Here is a 20,757-nt window from a genome sequence, read left to right as displayed (position 1 = left end):
TTAAGAAGTTATTTAAGACTTCAAGGTTTGGAGATCTTTTTCGTAATGTTTTTTTTATGTGGTTCAAGATATTCATGTTTGTGTTTTTCATGTTCCGATCACAGTGATCTTAGCAATAATATCTGATTATAGTATATGCAAAAACAGAAATATAGAGTAATTACTTTAAATATTAATGGGTTACTAAATCCGATTAAAAGAAGCAAACTTGTGGCTAAAATTAAAAGAGAAAACCAACAGATAATCTTCTGGCAAGAGACACATCTTTCTGATACAGAACATAGGAAATTAGAAAAAATGGGATTTAAGGTTTTCTTTTTCTCATATAATAATGGTCGTAAACGAGGAGTAATGACATTAATCTCAAATAAAATCAACTTCCAATTAATTTCTAAGATTACTGATAAAGAAGGGCGATATAACCTAATTAAAGAAACTATCGACCAATACAAAGTTACATTATTTAGTATATATAGACCACCTGAAAAAGACAAAGCATTTCTCAAAAAAATATTAAGTGTTATAGCCAAGAAGACGTCAGGTACGTTGATCTGTGGGGGAGACTGGAATGTACAAATTCAGCCTAAATTGGACTCATCGTCTAATTAGCAAATTAGTCAAGAAACTAGAAAAATAAGATATTTAATGAAATAATTAGGCTCGATAGATGTATGAAGAGACATATTCCCTCTTAAAAAAAGATTATACTTTCTTCTCTTCTGCCCACATGTCTTATTCTAGAATTTTTTTTTTTTTTTTTTATTGTTTGGGTCAGATCAACATAAAAGAAAAGACTATAAAACTGGAACAAGGGACATCTCAGACCATGCAGGAGTATGTTTAAGAGTGTACCTGGACAATAAACCAAGTAAGACATTTTGGCGATTTAAACTTAAACATTTGAATGATTTAACGTGTGTAGAATATGTTAAAAAAGAACTATTAGAATATTTAAAACATAATAATAATAATGCAGAGGTGTCACCTAGTGTCGATGGGACGCAGCTAAAGCTGTTATGCGAGGTAAACTTATAATGTGGTGATCAAGAAAAAAAATGGAATTGCATAAATAATCTAAAATATCTGGTAAATATCCAGATATTTTTAATAATATCAAAGAAGTTAAAGTGGAACTCAATAAAATATTTGAGGGCGTGTCAGAATCCATACTTGCTAATTTAAGGACGGGAAAATCCGTTTTGCGCCATGGCGCATGGTCTAAAAGGGTTGAGTTTATTTTGTTAATGAGTTATAGGTGTGTTTTGAGAATAAACCAATGAGCGACTCATCTCCTATTACCTTTAAGAGCCAGTTGCGTCACGTCATGAGCGCATTTGCTATTTACATGACGTAAAGTAAGTTCACTTTCGCTTTTGCTCTCGTGGATAGGGAAACCTTTACGCTCAGACATCAATTAGCCTATAAATAATTAATTTTGTTTGTTAAGCGCAAACATTTGTTTCAAAACTATTTCTAAATTCAGTTCTAATTTCCAGCAAACGAATAAATTAACATTGATAATCAAGTATGTTCAAAAAACTGAGTTATTTCCAAATACACCTGCTGTGCCCCATACGACCTAAAACCTGACAGGTGGACAAATCTAAGCTTGTTTTTAATCAAACAAATATAAATATGGATATAATAAATAATACTGCTAATAATAATAACATTATACAAAAGCAAATTAAATGAACTGAAAAAGCCTCTCGAGATGAAGAAAGGCTGAAGGCAGTGGTTTTTAAAATTCATGTAGGCTAGAAATTAATATGTTTTGTAATAATTTAATCATTTATATTTATATCCTATATATATATATATATATATATATATATATATATATATATATATATATATATATCCTTAATATCTTTTTCATATGTAATGATATTTGCGTATTGCTCTGCATCTTGTGTGTAGTGTGTAAGCCAGGCACACTTTGCGCCAAACAATAGACCAACTTTGTTCTGATCTAAAGAACAGACTATTTACAGTTTCTCAAAATAGCAACGCGCCAAAACACGCCTGCTTTTTTAGACCAGAATGCCTATAGGCGCACATACGAGCGCAAATGCATTTGCTATTTAAACAGTTTCGCGCAATGCCTCAAAATGACCCTTGCGCCAAGGTGAAAGTAGCAAATAGCAATTGCTTTGCGTCTTGTGCCACATTGCGCCGGGTGTATGATAGGGCCCTATGCATCTATATTAGCTAAACAATTATAGGACATTCTTTCAGACCTAATAGATACTTATCAAACAGGTTTTATAAAACAAAGACAAACATATGATAATATATGGCGAGCCCTTCACGTAATAGATTATATAGCTCAAAACAAGATTAGCACTCTTCTAAGTAGCCTAGACGCAGAAGAAGCTTTCGATTCGATGAGTTGGGATTTTTTATATTTAGTTCTGCAACGATTTGGATTTGAGAATGACATTATACATTTTTTAAATCTTTATTTTAAACTCCTACAGCTAGAATTAAAATAACTGTGGATATTTTCAGAACATATTATATTAGAGGATGTCGACAAGGTTGCCCATTAAGTCCTTCCTTATTTGCATTATTTGTTATACCATTGGCACAACTAATCAGAGATTATGCAGAAATAAGGGGAGTGAAAATTAAAGATGTAGAACATAAAATTTGTTTATATGCTGATGATGTGTTTTTGTTTCTTACATATCCAGAATTTAGTTCACCTAAGGTGATGCATTCTCTTGACAAATTTGGATTACATTCAGGATATAGATTAAATTTACTTAAAACACAAACTCTTTAATGCAACTATAACCCAGATGATAAAATACACAAGGATTATGCATTTAAATGGAACATACCTTCTATCAGATAACTTGGGAGTTCAAATCTCTGCAGACCTATCAGGTATCTATAAAAATAAATGACTTTCCCATTACAGAAACTATAATAAAGGATTTGAACAGATGGCCCCTTCTATCTTTAGATCTATATAATCGAATAGAGATAATAAAGATGAATATATTACCATGCCCACTTTTTCTCTTTAAAGCTTTACCAGTGGAGAAACCAAAAAGCCAATTTGATGAATGGAAAAAACTAGTGTCTCGCTTCATTTGGAACGGAAAACATCATTAGATGTTTATTGTAATGCAGCACAGCTTAGACGCATAGTTTGTTGGTGCAATGACAAATACTGTGCAAAGTGGAAAGAATTTGAACAATTACTAATCCACTTACATCTCCAATAATTATTAGGAGATAGAAACTTCTAACATACAGAATTGCATAAATTGAATTCCCTGACAAAGAGCTCTTTAGAAATTTGGTACAAAGAATTAAAGAATCCTAAATGTGAAAAACAAGCTAAGATATTAAGAGGGGTTGAACATGATATTCAATTTAAACCAGCAAAACTAGATCTAAGATTTAAACAATGGAGTTTGTAGGCCATAACATCCTTCTGTCTCAACACTACTGATAATGAATTAGAAAGTTTTCAACAACTTTCCAATATATATAACTTAGATAAATAAGACTTTTTCCGTTACCTTCAAGTTAGAGACTACTTCAATAAAAGCATAAGAGATTCTGAAGACATAAAAACAACAGTAGTGCAGGTATTTATAGATGCTTACAAAAAGGTTAATAAAAAAAACTAGTATCAAGACTATACCTGTCTGACATTAACAAAGAAGCACTCAATAATGTATACAAAACATAAATGGGAAAGGGTAGCCAAATTAATACTAACAAATGAGGAACTCTTTGGGAAACACAAATGATCACAATTAATTCCGATTAATGGAGGGGATTTACTTGGAGAAATGTTATCAGGTTTTTTATATCACCTAAAATAAAATACTTTCAAAGTAGAGATCAGAAAATGGTGAATGCTGGAGAAAATGTGAAATTGTATTGGCAGATCATTTCCACATATTTAGGGACTGTAATATTATACACAAGATTTAAATAAAGACTCCCCAAAAAGGGTCTTATAAGTGTCCAAATGGGGACTTGAACCCTGTACCCTTAGATTGAAAGTCTGATGCTCTACTGACTGAGCCATCCGGGCTCCATGGCAATGTTGTTAAGTAGTCAAGGTTTAGAGTTGTGGTCGGCGCAGACCTTTACGGTACACAAAAATTTATTGTGACGTGGGGTTTAGGCTTGTGGTTGTTGTAGATGTTGCTACAACACAACAGGATACTGTGAGGTTGGGTTAATGGTTGTTGTAGGTGTAGACATCAGTAAAACAAAATAGTTTTACTCCATGTCATGTAGGAGACAATAAATGGATCAATAGCAACTGCAGAAGGGGTTACTGTTGTTGTGGCAATGAATGGAGACTTAACAATTGAAAAGATTCCTTCCATGCCTTAGAAGCGTGACTTGATCAATGCTTATCTACACAGCATGCTGGCATCAAAGGTCCCGTTGCTCAGATCGTATCACTAGTCTTCCACACTTTAGGAAACATAAACATTCAGGACGTGCCATTAGCACAGCCTGCACTAAAAGGAGGCTGGAGATTTCGGATGGCAACACAGAGTCCAACGACAATATCACCTTGAAAAATCTGCTGTGACCCAGATTCAAACTGGAGTTGTTGTGGCCACAACGCAGAGTACTAACCATTATATGATCACGGCAAGCTATGGGACAACCACTGGACATTCACTCTCTGTCAAATGTCTTTGAAAATGGAGGGCCTCCAGGGCAGTTAGGTACCATGGCTGCCGATTTATTTTTGTGGCTTTTGCCTACCATCACATCCCTTTTCACAAGAAACAATGGAGTTGTTAACAATCAAGGAAGGTCGCAAATTAAAATACTGCGCACTGCCAGCACGTAGTCGGCAGGACTCGAACCTGCGCGGGGAGACCCCAATGGATTTCGAGTCCATCGCCTTAACCACTCGGCCACAACTACCTGTACTGCCATGTCCTCATGGCTAGCACACGTGTCGTGTGGTGCATCCAGATGAAACTTTCGGCAATCAATAACTCAACCGCAAAAGCTGTGGCTCCACAAAAAGGGTCTTATATGCCCAAACTGGGACTTGAACCCTGGACCCTCAGATTAAAAGCCTGATGCTCTACCGACTCAGCCATCCAGGCTCCATGGTTAAGCTTTTTAAGTAGGCAAGGTTTAGGGTTGTGGTCGGTGCAGACCTTTAGGGTACACTAAAGTTTACCGTGAGATGGGGTTTTAAGCTTATGGTTGGTGTGGATGTTGCTAAAACACGACAGGTTACTTTGAGGTTGGGTTTATGGTTGTTGTAGGTGTAGACATCAGTGCAACACAATAGTTTGGACTCCATGTCATGTAGGAGACATTAAATAGATCGATAGCAACTGCAGAAGGTCTTTCTGTTGTTTTCTATAATTTCTTTCCATTCTTTTGGTCTATTTTTTTTCAAGTTAGTAAATTGATTTTCAATAACTCTTGTCAAAGATAGAGAATAAATTGGAAAGGCACAGCGATGAAGGAAGGGTGATTAACTTTAAAGAAAATCAATATGCTTTCAAAGATGGTATACTAAAAATGTTTTATTCTTGCTTATCTAAAGACCTGTTTGTTACACGCAAAGCAGAAGAGTACTGGAAAAGATTATATCCCAATATCTAAAAGAAGGAAATATGGCAAAATTTGAGAGCTTGGTGGAAAAGTCCAGTTTTAGAGAATTTTGATTACATTTTAAGATAAAACTGTTTATTAAGTTAAATTAGATTGTGTAAAATAGGTTTGGCAAATTGTCATTTTAGAATTATAAGGTTCTATCTGCGTTCTAAATGATTTTGTGATATTGAGCTTAAAAGTTTTTGCATTCCATATATCAAACAATGTGTGTGTAGCATTTCTCTTTCATACATTGATCATTTGCATTTAGAGAACCCTTAAGGTCTCTGTCATGTCAGTTACTTTGCACTTGCGAATTGAAGTAAAAAAACACAAGTCATTTTCCGCTTGGAATTATGAGGTTCTATCTGCCAGATCATTCATTGAAGCTTTACTTTTCAAGAAATACAATCAAAAAATGTATAAGTTGGTGTTGTAACAATATTTTGATACTTGAGAAAGTTAAATTTTGGTTTCTATAACATTTATTTCATGTTTTAGGATGAATATTTTTCTTGTTTAAATTGAGCTTACAAAGCTGGGCTAAATATATATATTTTTTTTCCAGTGCAGATGTTAGTTTTATCTAATTAATATGTTAATATTCATGACATTTTATGCTTTATATAAATTACTGAATTGTATTTATTGAATTATATGGCCTGTGAATTAAATTAAGTGTAACGAATATGGCCGACCAGACACATAAACATTTTGCATTTTATTCCACAACCAGCCAACTTTGCCCAGAGAAGGCTCGAAACCTAATTCCAAGGTATTTACGACCCAACGGAATGTGCCATGCGGCTCTAAGCAAAGGAATGACTTACAAAGGACTATTTGCTGTTTAACACTGTTTTCATATAAACTTTACTCTTTATGTTTAATCATATGTTTTGCAAAGTTTCCTTTTCTCTTGTATTAATATTTTTGGTTTTAATACCCTTGCATATAATGTTTAACTGTACCTAGGCTAAGCATCCTCGTATACTGTTCAAGTTTGGACTTTTCGAAAAGCTTACTCGCTGTACAAATTGATCGTTGACATTTTATTTTAATGAGTACAATATATTAACGTTTTAAGAGACTTTAACATGTTTGTCCCGATTTACATAAAATTTGCCTATGCAAATTATTCTGCCTCGGATAAAGACCCATAAATTTAATATTCCAGGAAGTTAGCTTCTAATTGGTCAACTTTCCATGGAGGGTGCATCCGAACCTGCCCTATATAGTTGAAGACCAAGCTAAAATCTCTCTCTCTCTTCGCTCTTGGAACCCTCTACAACTTCCTCAGACCGAGAAACCTCCAAAAAAGCAGGCAGAAACCCAGACAGAAAGGGTTAATTGGACCGCGCTCGGACATTTCACCGCCCAGAATGCTTTTTGCCGCTTCAACTTGAAACTACAACCTCGTGAGGAACAAAGATCAGCCAACCAACCACGTGCTTAACAACGGGAGCTCGGACATCACGAACAGACCGCAAGTATCACCTTTCTCCCAACATCTAAACTGTTGTGAACTAAATTAACTCTAAAGAGACAATAGAAGGGTTATATTGAATTTGATTACGTTTGGTTGCTTGGTTTGTTCTTACAGACTCATAGGTTTTTCCCATCATTACATCCTCTCAACCTCTTCACGTTTGTTACTCTCCCCTATGCTTGTATGAATGTGTGTTTGTGTTAGGTGTTAGTTTCTGTTAGATTAGTCAATAAAGTTTAATTTTGTATAAAGAAAGGTGCCTGTGTATATTAATAAATCTAATGTCTTGAACTTTGATCTTGTTACCCTGCTCAAATTTTATGTTGATAGCATTGCTGAACGATTTGTTTGTTCGGATTGTTGTGGAAAGTTGCGCTGGATCTCAACAAACATCTTCTAAGTTTCAAAAAAGAGGCTGAGGTCTTCAAAGTTGTCAAGTTGAAGCAGTTTATTGTTACAGCAGAGTTGGTCGATCGATCTCTCTCCTACCAATGTTCCAAAACCCACAGTTTATATACAGGTTTTTCCTATAGTCATCATGAAACAGTGGTGTAGCATGAGCATCACGTTATTTCCAGGCTCCAATAGGATTCTAGCCTTTATATTGATGGCTGTATGTTTTTCTGTTTTTGCACATCTTAAAGGTCATATTTCAACACTTTTTAAATGATTCTCCCTATGCATGCTATTGCCATGCAGGTTGAGCAAAGTTGTTTTTAAGTTGTTTTTGTCATGGTCAATACATCAATACATGTTGCATGTGCTGTCTGAATGGTCTTAATTCACCGCTGTTTACTTCTGTGTGTTTTGCTCTGCATCACTTGAATGTATTTTTATATGTTTTAACAGTGTATTTTAATAGTGGCAGATTATACAGTGATTATATAGTGATTACATAATAAAAGTTCCTCTATGATTCTCCTAAATAAATCCCCCCTTAAGGACTTAATCAAAAAAGTCCTTTTCCTAAATCCCTCACTGAAGTGCAACTTAAGAATCCAACACTTGCAAAGTCTTAACATACTTGTGCAACCAAAAAGTTGCCCATCTACATACTTATCAATTATCAGCATCCTTCCGCCGCACTTCAGAGGAGAAACAGAACCAAACATCTCCCTCTACTTTTGACTTTAGAAGGAGTAAAAGATCCTGCTCTCCCTAACTGAATTTTTTTTTTTAAACTCATCCAACTGGTCCAAATCTGGCCCAAAGACTTCATAGACATGGTCTCTGCAGTCATGCACAATTCTATTCATTTGCACATTGGCCATCTGCTTGACAGCAGCTTTAACCAGCATCAATCTGAGAAAAGGCACAACACAACAAAAGAGAAGGACAAAAACAAGTAGAGCAATTCCTCATATTTCAATCTTGAGCATCCATTGTCTCCATGATCCAAATACAGAAGCAAACCAGTCACTGAAGTTCTTATCCGCTCTAGCATTTTCTTTTACTTTTCTCAGGTTTTCCAATTTCCGCATAGCTTCCATGAAAGATCCACCTAGGGCAGTATTATTTAGGTATAGGTGCAGCAATTGGTGCACTGTTTTGACAAGCAATTTTACTTGTCAGAGCCAATTGTTCTCCTAATGCTGTAGGGGCATCATTTGTGTAATGTATAAATCTTTGTTGGTTGTAATAAACGTAGTTAATCCATACTTAAATTTTTCCCATTGCAATTATACACACTACTATAACCTCGAGTCCTGCTTTTACTATATCTCTAGCTTTAAACGTATCTGGTTTTCCACTAGGTTGGCCAATTGTATCTATGTGAACTTCTGAGTCAGGTGTATATTGTCTCTTAACTTTATGCTTATAATTCTGCTGCTTTCAATGCTTAGGTCTTTGTATGTCATGTTACTCTTTAACCCAATCATTTATTATTACTTTCTGTATTAGTTTAACTCTAGTACAAATCCCTTTCCAATTCAATGGAATATTGGAGCCTAATACTCCTGATCCACAGATCCAGTAATAGTGTACTATTTGTATATATTCTTGTATTAGGGGAAATTATCTTGCGAATTGTACATTGTCCAGTACAAATACCAAGTGTGCGGTTAACTGCCTTATCACTTTTTTTTTCATCTTTCATAATTGCAGCTTCAGAAACTGGCAACATTATACTCTTTATTGTAGCTGTAGCCATTTGGAAGGTTTGCATATAAGCATTTTCTTTTCCTCACATTTCGTCATTCAAATGCCAAATTATTGCACAATTTCCTTTAAATTTTCCTACATTTTCTGATCCTCTCGTAACATTCATATTCTAATTTCTTATTTATCACTTATTTTATTGGGATCACTCTTACTGCTGGTTGAACTCTGATGTACATTTCTTTACAGTCTTTTTTCAACCTATCATTGTTCTCTAATGTAAATTTGAAGTTTCCTATAGTATCAAGACATCAAGCCTGGCAAAACAGTGTGTCACTGTATGGTATATTGCAGTTATTTTCCTGAATTTTGCACAATGTCTATAATCATAAAGATTTATAACCACTATAAGCTTTATAGAGGCTATTAGAAAACATATTAGACAATTGGATATTTGTAATTTTCCAACTGTGTATTTGTCCAACGATACCAATCACTGTTATTAGTTTCTTCTAAGAGCTGATCATCTGAGATCTGGTCATAGTCAATTTCTTCATAAATCGCATATGTATCAGTTTGATTCATGCAAATCCTCTGGGTCGGCATTTTTCTTTAGATGATTGTTCTTTATCTTCATTTTGTTGTGATATATTTGCCTTTTTCCAAAAAATTAAGGAGACAATTGTTTGATACTCTTGTCCAACTCTGTCAGATTGAGATAATCCTTTACCTTTGGAGAAGTTACCTCTAGGCTTTCACTCATCTTTATTTGCATCATCATCAGCAGCAGCAACAGCAGGAACATCTTCCAAAACAGTTTCCTTCTGTCGTTCCCTGTTCTGTTCCTGTAAATAAATAACTTCATACATGGCAGTTAGTTTTTCTTATACGACAAAAATTCTTATGTGCAATTAGCGTTCCATGCAGTGTTCCTGTTTCTGTTAGTTTACATAAAAACTCATTAAAGCATCAGTTTACACATCAGTCCAGTTTACCAATCCAAACTCAATCAGGTTTACTATTTTTTACGTTTTTTCAAAAAAGTTATGGCCTTAATAGATCTTCTTGGTGCCTTTGACCAGTCCTTGTGATTGTTCTTGATAAATTTCACTCTAGCCTTTGATTCATTCTTAATTAACAGTACTTTTTTAACTGTTTTATTTAGTTATTTGATTATTTATTTAATCACTTATTTACTTATTTAGCTATTTTTAATTTACTTTAATTACTCAAAATTTATTAATGCACAATCATTATTTGAAATTATTTCTGATGATAGTCCAAATCTAAGAATGGATGTTTTTATTCATGAGAAATATAGTTAATCATCACAACTAGATTTTAATCCCAACCTGTTAAGTACACTGTTAAAAATTGTCCCGTTAAAAAACAGTAAAATACTGGCAGCTGCAGTTGCCAGCAATGTACTGTTATTTTACAGTATGTTGCTGTAAAAATATATGGACTACATTGATTTACACAATGCTCAAGTGAACTCATTTCTCAAGCAACTGTCTCAACTTGGTCAACTGCTGAATGAGTTTATGAAGTAATGTGCTATACATGCTTAGAAGCATACTTATAATGATAACTTATTTTAGTTAATTAGAAAAGTTCGGTTTAACTCTAATGTCTTATTTTTCACAACAGCACACATACATGTAAATCTGGAATCACCAGAGAGATTCTGACTGCATCAGCAACTAAACAGCCGCTATCTTTAAATAGAGAAACATGCAGAATAACATCAGCAGTTCATTGTTCATCTTTAACTCATACACTGGCTCTACTCTCCTCCACAACGGTGACACACAGAAGAAATTAGCTTCAGGTTTTACAGTAAAATACTGTTTTTTCCTTGATTTAACAGTAATCTACTGGCAGCTGTGGTTGCCAGCAATCTACTGTTTTTTTACAGTCTACTTCCGTTGTGTAAATTAACAGTATATTACTGTTAAAATACATTTTTACACTGTGTTTTTACCTCTCACACCTTTAACCCTTTAAACCCCAGAGCATATAGTTCAGTTTTAATTGAAGTGTCCACACTACTGAGTGTTCAAGAAACATGGAGCAAAGCTGAAGTAAATTCATTAATTAACTGACTAATTAAATGATAATTGAGGATTAACAATGAACAAATGAAGAAATACTGAAGGGAAAAAACCAGAACAGAACATACAAAACTTTAGTCACAGCTTTATAATGAAATAACCTGAAGAACAACAAATGATTAAATCATTTAAATGATCAGCGGATGATTAAACAACTCTACAAACATCATCACCAGCTACACTTATTACTTAATACATGTATTTTTGTATAACATCTACTAAAGTTCTTCTTGAGAAAAAGGTGAAAGTTTTACGTCACCATCATGGAGAACAGAGTTTGCTTTAGTTGGGCTCTTAGCCCTGTCATTTTTAACATTTATATGTCTTGGCTGCTGCAATTGTTAAGAACTTTGTTTAAAAAGCTCCTTTGTTGAGGCAAGCCAGCCAAAAAACCTAAATAAGATCTGGTGATGTTTATGTTGCTGTTAAATGGCAGAGTCTGTTCTCATTTAGTATAACAAAATTTACTGCTCCTATTCGATGTTTAATCTATTGTTTTACATTATATGTATATATATATTGCAATGATTTCTGGAAGTTTTTAAGAATATCTTGGACAATAACACTGCTCTATGGTGTAAATCGCACTCAAAGAGACATCAATAATCAGCATATGAACCTAAATAATGGTGACAACTAACAAAATTAACAGTTTAACTCACAAACAGGCAACTGAAAGTCTAAACATAAACAACAGCAGAATCAAACACAAATAAAGAAAACTGTTAGACCATTATACAACATTTATTTATACCGCAATGCATGCTGGGATATTTGTACAGTGCCACTCCCAGCATGCATTGCAGCATGAAACATTTGAGATGTTACCATTGTTGAGATACAAGGTCAGATTCATGAGGTCTGAGTGTGTATTTGTCATAACTGAACTGTTTTTGTATGTTATTTTTTAACTGTTAAGTAATTTCAGAGGTATCTTTTCTGTTTCCACTTCTCATTAATTAAATTAATACCTGCAACTAAGCATAAAATCTATTGCATGAGGCCCTTCATCCAGATTTATACCAAAACATTTATCAAAACTGATTTCAGATAAATAGATTTCTCTATGTATTGACTTCCCAACTTTATTACTATAGTACAAACGTTTTGTAAACTCTGTATTACAGCAGTTGGAAAGTCTTCTTAAATGAGTTCAAGGGTGAAGAACCCAACTAAACCAGCCCCTCACTCCATTACGGTGACACAAAAAACACCTTAATTTCTGTTGGATCTCAATGAGAATAGTATGGACGTCAAAGCAGTCAGTAATAAGTGTGTGTCTGCTGTTGTTTGTGAAGTTGTTTAATGATCCTCTGCTGAGACTGAAGCTGTTTTATTTTATTTTATTTAATGTTGTAACTCAAGTCACTGTTTGTGTTTCTTGTTTATTTTCATCAGTAATTGTGATTATTAACAGCAGGTGTTCATCAGTGTCTGAATTCACTCATTAGTGTTCATTAAAACTGTCTGGTGAACTATTTTAGTTAACTAGTGTATGAAATAGTGAACAAGGACACAAAGCGTGATTTCAAACACAGACTTCAAAACATCGAATCTGAACTCTGTTAGCTCACAGTTTTCTGCAGTTGGTTACTTTCTCGAAAACAAAAATGTTACCCAGAAAGCACTGTTTTTAACAGAATATTACTGTTTTAGTGAAAACACATTATTTTATCGTAGAATCTGATCGTTTTTTAACAGCAATTTTTTACAGTGTAGTACAAACATGTATTTCTTGTCTTGTACTTGTTTTAATATAACCTCAAACCCTCTTTACTAAATGCTTAAAAGTCACTTCAGGTACTGCTCGCTGTTCCTTCCCTCACATTATATTTAGCATAGATGTCACATGGACAAAACTCACTAAGCACTGCATTTGAATAAGGATACCAATCTCCTTGCTGTATAAGTTTCCTAATACTTCACCCTTGATCAAATTCATGTGCATCGGCAATAAGTATACTTGGAGATGCTGTTGGCACAACAATTAGTCTTTTATGTATATAGGCTATTTCCCCCTTTCATGCTAGATTGTTCACAGAGACGTTTTTGTTGTTTAATTTTCACAATGTTCTTCAATTGAGGTTGTAGCTCTATAAGCACTATAGATGACTTGCTACCTCATATTCTGTCACTTGTTTAACTTTCAAATCTGTATTGTTTCCTTTAATGATAAACTAATTTTTCTTTCATCATCTCAAATGCTTTTATTGAATCTGTGTTTCCTGTTAATTTAGGGCCTTATTTTTGCAATCTTTCCTGTTTCATAAATTTTCTTTAGTGCAGTTTGTTGTAAAATTCTCTGTTCCATCAATGCTAAATTTCAGTCTTCCCTAAAAGTCATCATGTGTTTTCTGTCTTTTAATTGAGCTAGAGCTATAAGGAGCTGCTGATATTTAAATCAACTATATAGTGTAACTATAGTGTAATAGTGTAAATATAGTGTAACACACTACTGTTCATCATAAGATCTTCAGACTTTGTGTATGTATAATTTTCAGCAGCAAATGAAAATACTAATAGGTACCTATCCTCTTTTGCTAATTACCTAAACTTGGCTGAAAAGAAACTAGTTATCAACAATAATTGACATCAGGAGGAACGTTTGTTCATAAAATGTAGGAACTTCAGTTGAAAGATTTTTCTCTCATTTATTTTTCTTATATCTTCTGCTTTTTACCTGCTTTGATGCAGCATAATTAAAGTATTTATTCAATTTAAATTCAAATCTTAATAATTACATACACTGTCATACCTAAATTGAAATATAATCTAAATAGAAATATCCAACGACCTATGGATTGCATATTATAATCACCAGGTGTTAATACTCCCACTCTTAATAAAACTTCAATTTTGTTTTTTATATTTATTTCAGCTTTTTTCTTTCTTCTTTTCTCTGCAGATGTGCATCTGGTTTAAGTTTAACCCTCACTGTACTGGTTAATTTTATAATTCTAAATTCAAGTCCTGCAATGATAATATTTCTTTTAGTATTAACTGTACTTCTTTAAATCATTTTGAACTATTTGTTCATTTGAATGTTGCATTTATTTATTTTTTCTCTAACTTTCTCTTGATTAATATTTACTTTCTAAGGCAACCCATCTACTTGATTGTATACACATCTTTCATGTAATTTTTGCAAGTTAACTGAAAAATCATTTAATCTTTTTGTTCTGTTTTGCTTTAATTTTTAGTCCTCAAATTTAGTTTCCTTTTTTTTTTACTTGTATGGATATATTAAACAAAATCTATAACATTAAACCCTTTTTTCCCCCAAATCATCTCTTACTACCCTTAGAGCTTTTCACTGTTGACCTATTTTCTTGTGCTGTTCTTTTTTCCTTCAATTTCTTCCTGATAATAATTTTCTAAGGCTAAATCTCTTTTAAAATTAAAAATTTGCATAGACAAATTCTTCTTTTTACTAGCCCTGCTTCAGAGATGTTTTTACTCAATCTATTTTCCCATTATCAATTGTCTTAATTACATCTTCTATCTGTTTTCATTAATAGATATTATCTTTTTATTTCATAATCCTTATTTAATTCAAATTTCCTTTACTAAATGTAAAGTCCTATTTTATAAAATAACTTTCTAACTAATCAATTGACAGGAGTCTGATTTGATACAAGAAAGGCTACACTTTTGTTTTAATTTGCAACATACTTGATTTGGATCATATGTCTACTGGGCTTTTGAGATTGAGTTTGCTAGGCCACAGCCAATCTCTCTCCCTCAAACCCCAAGGCAACTGTTCCATAGATGGTGCAGTTTTTGCATTGTTGTATTCAGGAATCCCCACATTTCCTGCTTATTTAAGGAGTTAAAGTGTTGAGCATTTCTCCTCCCTCTTGGTGCTGGCTTTACTTTCACCCAGCTGATGTTGCTGGAAAGTTTAGCTTTTTGATCAGTTCATCAGTCTCTTGTTTCTCCTTCTTAAAGTGTCTTTTGAACATATGTCGATGGGTCAAAGTCTCTGTAGCTTTTTGCATGCAGTGCCTGGCTCACTGCTTTAGTTCATGTGATAAGAGTCCACAGTCAACAAGTTGCTCCTTGTGTTTCTCAAAACACCTTAATCTATTTCCCAATGCCTTCAGGGATGTCAGGCAGGCGAAAAGGCTCGGACCCTTCAAAGTCCATCTCCTTGCCCCTTAATTTAATATAACAATTTGCTTAGTTAATAATCTAAGCATTTTTCCACTTTCCCATTTTTCCTTCATCAAATAAAGACTCCTCTCATCTATGTTCTTCTATTTGCTGTCCAATAGTTAATTCTTCTTAATATTTATTACTAAGTCTACTGTATCTTTTTTTAAATTTCCTGTTTCTTTAGTTTTCTTCTAATTCCTTTCTTTAGCTTCAGCTTGTGTTTTTTTTCCCTAATCTATTCTAGTGTTTTCTCACTAGTTAGCCTTTCTTTACATTGTTTGAATTTCTCTAACATTTTCTAAATCTGTTTCAATTCTATAGTACATTTTCTCACTCTTTTTTACACACTCATCTCTTTAGTTTTAACCTTTCCCTACTTGCTTTTAATCCATTTTAAGTTCTTTTGCTACTTCCATAATTTCCCTCTGTATTGGTCATTGACCCATTGTCCCCTCTCTCTCTCTCTCTCTCTCTCTCTCTCTCTCACACACTGCTTACATCAAATGTTCCTTCCTTTTGCCATTATTTTCTGTTCTATTCTCTCTTAGATGAGTATCTTTTATATATTTATATATATATTATATATATATATATATTTTTAAATCCTAATTCTAATATTTTCTATGATGTGTTATTCCCCTCTGTTCCTAAATGTTTACTTTTTTAATTATTACTTTATTCTTTTATATAACACATAATCTTCTTCCAAATTGTATTTACTTTATCCTATTTATCTTATACTATTTTGTAATATACACTTTTACACCTCACTAATATTAAATCAGATGCTATTATTCCCTAAATTAAATTATATTCTAAGAACTTAAATTATGATCTCTTTGTATGCACATGTCAACTTATGTTATATACTTCTCCTTAATTTAATATTTCTCTATATCTTTCTATTTGAACTAAATATAGTTATTTCCTAAATATTTTAATCTCTTCCTTAAACTGTATCAGTCTCTTCTATATTTTCCAATATATATCATATACCTCTTCTATATATATATACCTCTTCTATATCACACAATATCTGCAGTCCATCTTTATATTATATATATAATATTATAATATTATAATCTACAATAATGATTATTTTATTTCACTATTTATCACAAACACACTACTAAACACAAACACTTAAACACACTCTCACATTCTAGTCCTTCACATTTAGAGGACTCATTCACTCAACATTTGTCCCTTTATATCTACAGGGCTCATTCAGTCATTCATTCCTCTCAGTGTAACACAGAGAGCGTCCATCTCTGCCATGCTCTATTTAAGGGACGGTGCAGGAGGGCGGCTCTGCTTGTCCACTAATATGGAATTTTACACAACCATTCACACAAACACAGACACACACAATACTAAAGCGATAACTACAGGAATTTCCTTGTGCACATCTCTATAATCCAATCTGCTTTTATTCTCTTAACTGTCACCACACATTCAGAACTCACTCTTTATATCTAAATCTGTTCTATGTATATCATCATTAAATAACTTCCCAAATCTGAGTAACAGTTACTAGTTAACGTCTGTCGCTATCAAGGCCTCTTAACAAACAGACACAGATCATTTGCATGCAAACTATTCTTTTTTAATCTGGAATCTAAGCCTTCCTTTATATTACTTTTATTTATTTTAATTTGAGGGAACAGTTGAAGTGTCTTTACCATCACAAGCAGGTCCTGGGAGACAAACCAAACTTTTTTACATGCAAAACTGCTTTTCTTAATTGTTGTGGCCACTTTGTTTGCTTTGTCCCTCCAGCACAGCATGTGCAATTTTTATTCATTCTCTAATCAATTAATATTTTTATCTATATTTTATTCTCTTATTATAATACTTACTTTTTTTCTCACACTACACCTCAGAAATTTCTCTCTAACACTCAACATCCTTAAGCACACACCCTACTCATGCTTTAAATTCAATTCTCTCATCACATACATCCTTATTCACAGATTTCGCATTATATGCTTTCTTATTCAATCCTCTTTTCTAGGAATTGTAAGAAAAAATTTCCCCATTCACTTTGGTCCAGACCACCACATAAAACACAACATATAGACTAACAAGACTTACACAGGCCAGTTCACTGAGATCCAGCCCTCCCTATAGGTGCTTTTGGAATCAGATTAAAGGCCTCCTCCCAATTTCCCTGCCCCTATCGGGAGAGTCTTACTCAATCCACAGGCGGGTACAGAGACGCGGAGCGCTCCTTTTCTCTGATTACATCTATAAAGAGCGACCCCTAGCGCTGCCTCCGCGCGTTCAGCTCACGCCTCTCGCGTAGCAATTCATGCATGTACCTCTCTTTCATACGCATATATTTACAGCCCTTTGTTAGTATATAATACAAAGCTATTAGTAAGTGCATAATTTACAGCCATTTGTTAGTACAATCACATACCTTGACAACCTGGAAGACCTCTTTTTCTTATAAATAGTTCACTTCACTATTCTTTTATTACTTTATCATTTACTTTATCATTCTTTTTAATAAATGTAGTCAATTCAAAGGTTCTTTTTAATGGTGAGGTATTTTTTAATGTCAAGTTCAGGCGTCTGGTCTACCCCACAGTACACTCATCAGAGAACCAAAATAAAGCAAAAATTTGCTCACCTTTTTTAATCTGCGCGCTTTTTGGTCTCTGCGTGAGTGTCTGCCAAGGATCGGCCCACTGACACCTTCTTTGACCACCCTCAATCCAGCCCCACGTTGGGCGCCAAATTATGTTGTGGAAAGTTGCGCTGGATCTCGACAAACATCTTCTAAGTTTCAAAAAAGAGGCTGAGGTCTTCAAAGTTGTCAAGTTGAAGCAATTTATTGTTACAGCAGAGTTGGTCGATCGATCTCTCTCCTACCAATGTTCCAAAACCCACAGTTTATATACAGGTTTTTCCTATAGTCATCATGAAACAGTGGTGAAGCATGAGCATCACATTATTTTCAGGCTCCAATAGGATTCTAGCCTTTATATTGATGGCTGTATGTTTTTCTGTTTTTGCACATCTTAAAGGTCATATTTTAACACTTTTTAAATGATTCTCCCTATGCATGCTTTTGCCATGCAGATTCTTTATGCATGTGCAAAGTAACTGAGTAGAAAGCACAGTAAATTTTGCTCCCCCCCCACTGTCTTAGATGAAACTGCGTTTGGAAGTATCGTATCCAGAGGTTTTTTCTTTTAGTGTTAAGACTAAGTTGGCCAGAGCACCTGTCTTGGGAACAGCAGGTGCTAGGTTCAAATCCAAACTGCACCTTTCCCTCAGATTATGGGAGAGTGGCTTTCTGATCTGAAACTCTTTCAATGGCCGATAGCATATGTTTGTCCTGATTTCCATTTTCCGAGCTGACTCTGGGTTTGGATGACATGGTCAGGCTTGAGACATGATCATCCAGACTCTAAAAGACCGCGTCCGGCTTGTCAGCATTTTCTGCATCCTGACATGCTGGTTTTTGTTGTGTATTATTTTTTCTTCTTGATTTTTGTTATCGGGCAAATGTCTGTTACTGCGAATTTCTGTGGCGCTGTGGCTTAGCTGGTCAAAGCGCCTGTCTTGTAAACAGGAGATCCTGGGCTCAAAACCCAGCAGCGCCTTAGTCCAGGTGGTGCGTGTGCTTGTTTTATAGAGCTCACCGGAATGAATTATAAAATTGTATAGCTTTGAGGCGTAATGAATAGTGCGACAAATAGAGTTAAACGACCTCTTTGCTTGCCATTTTAAGACTTGCTGTCTTTTTTTGGTCTCTGTGTGCAAAAACGTCTTGCCTCCTATTCAGCGTTGGCGCTGTGGCTTAGTTGGTCAAAGCGCCTGTCTAGTAAACAGGAGATCCTGGATTCAAATCCCAGCAGTGCCTAATGTACAGGTTTTGTGTTTGCTTTTGTTAAGAGTAACGAGTGTTTACGCAGTGGGATGTTTAGCAGTCGGTTTCTTAACAACACTCAAATCCTTAAGAACGCTGCTCGTTCAAGAGGGCTTTGGACGATGCCTTTATATAGCATAGTGTGGTAATGCCTAACCAATTGGACTTTAATATTTCAAGTCCAGACATTCCCACATGCAGCGCTACCGTTGTTAGTTTTTTTTTTTTTTTGGAATTAAACATTTAGCCTGTGTCAAGGTCGTTTGCCGCTGTGGCTTAGTTGGTCAAAGTGCCTGTCTGGTAAACAGGAGATCCTGGCTTTGAATTCCAGCAGTGCCTTGTCCGCAGTTGGCTGTTCTTTCATGGGCCAGAGAGTACTAAAAAGTGCTTTCTGTGTGATAGTTCTAGAGGAAGCAGAGCACTTAGGCTCTGTGGCGCAATGGATAGCGCATTGGACTTCTAGGCTGTGAGCTGAGCCATTCAAAGGTTGTGGGTTCGAGTCCCACCAGAGTCGCAAGCTTTGCTCTTTTTCTTCACTGACTTAAGGTGTGGTGCGTTTCTAATATTTTAGGCATCTGTCCATCCCGTTTTGCTTCTTTCTTTCATTGCGCAGTGCAGGCTCAGATACTAGGGGTACTCTACAATAAAGCTGATGACTTAATTGAGCTGTTTTAAATAAGGGAGATTAGAAAACGGTGTAGGGCCTAGTGGGCTTGAGGAATGACTCGTCGGCAACCTGTGGTTTTGGGGAAAAGTAACTGCCACCTATTGTTGAGATCACGCCTTTTGGATTTGTCGTACAAGAGCCTCTTTATGCATGTGCAAAGTAACTGAGTAGAAAGCACAGTAAATTTTGCTTCCCCCCCACTGTCTTAGATGAAACTACGTTTGGAAGTATCGTATCCAGAGGTTTTTTCTTTTAGTGTTAAGACTAAGTTGGCCAGAGCACCTGTCTTGGGAACAGCAGGTGCTAGGTTCAAATCCAAACTGCACCTTTCCCTCAGATTATGGGAGAGTGGCTTTCTGATCTGAAACTCTTTCAATGGCCGATAGCATATGTTTGTCCTGATTTCCATTTTCCGAGCTGACTCTGGGTTTGGATGACATGGTCAGGCTTGAGACATGATCATCCAGACTCTAAAAGACCGCGTCCGGCTTGTCAGCATTTGCTGCATCCTGACATGCTGGTTTTTGTTGTGTATTATTTTTTCTTCTTCGATTTTTGTTATCGGGCAAATGTCTCTTACTGCGAATATCTGTGGCGCTGTGGCTTAGCTGGTGAAAGCGCCTGTCTTGTAAACAGGAGATCCTGGGCTCAAATCCCAGCAGCGCCTTAGTCCAGGTGGTGCGTGTGCTTGTTTTATAGAGCTCACCGGAATGAATTATAAAATTGTATAGCTTTGAGGCGTAATGAA

General features: G+C 34.9%; 1 protein-coding gene and 5 non-coding genes across 6 annotated transcripts in view; 4 read left to right on the top strand and 2 right to left on the bottom strand.

The window, feature by feature from the left end:
- The window catches only part of LOC137491231 (uncharacterized), a 498,327-nt gene that overhangs the window by 23,398 nt on the left and 454,172 nt on the right, over nucleotides 1–20,757 (bottom strand). The gene's annotated exons all lie outside the window — the stretch shown is intronic.
- Nucleotides 4,836–4,917, bottom strand: trnas-cga (transfer RNA serine (anticodon CGA)). The gene has a single exon. It is a non-coding gene; the product is annotated as a tRNA-Ser (tRNA).
- Nucleotides 19,003–19,076, top strand: trnat-ugu (transfer RNA threonine (anticodon UGU)). Its single transcript has one exon. It is a non-coding gene; the product is annotated as a tRNA-Thr (tRNA).
- trnat-agu (transfer RNA threonine (anticodon AGU)) lies at nucleotides 19,263–19,336 on the top strand. Its single transcript has one exon. It is a non-coding gene; the product is annotated as a tRNA-Thr (tRNA).
- On the top strand, nucleotides 19,768–19,856 carry trnar-ucu (transfer RNA arginine (anticodon UCU)). Its single transcript is given in 2 exon segments — nucleotides 19,768–19,804; nucleotides 19,821–19,856. It is a non-coding gene; the product is annotated as a tRNA-Arg (tRNA).
- Nucleotides 20,603–20,676, top strand: trnat-ugu (transfer RNA threonine (anticodon UGU)). The gene has a single exon. It is a non-coding gene; the product is annotated as a tRNA-Thr (tRNA).

This window comes from Danio rerio, chromosome 4 (assembly GCF_049306965.1).
Source record: "Danio rerio strain Tuebingen ecotype United States chromosome 4, GRCz12tu, whole genome shotgun sequence".
NCBI classification, from domain to species: Eukaryota; Metazoa; Chordata; class Actinopteri; order Cypriniformes; family Danionidae; genus Danio; species Danio rerio.
This window is presented reverse-complemented; position numbering and strand designations above follow the sequence as displayed.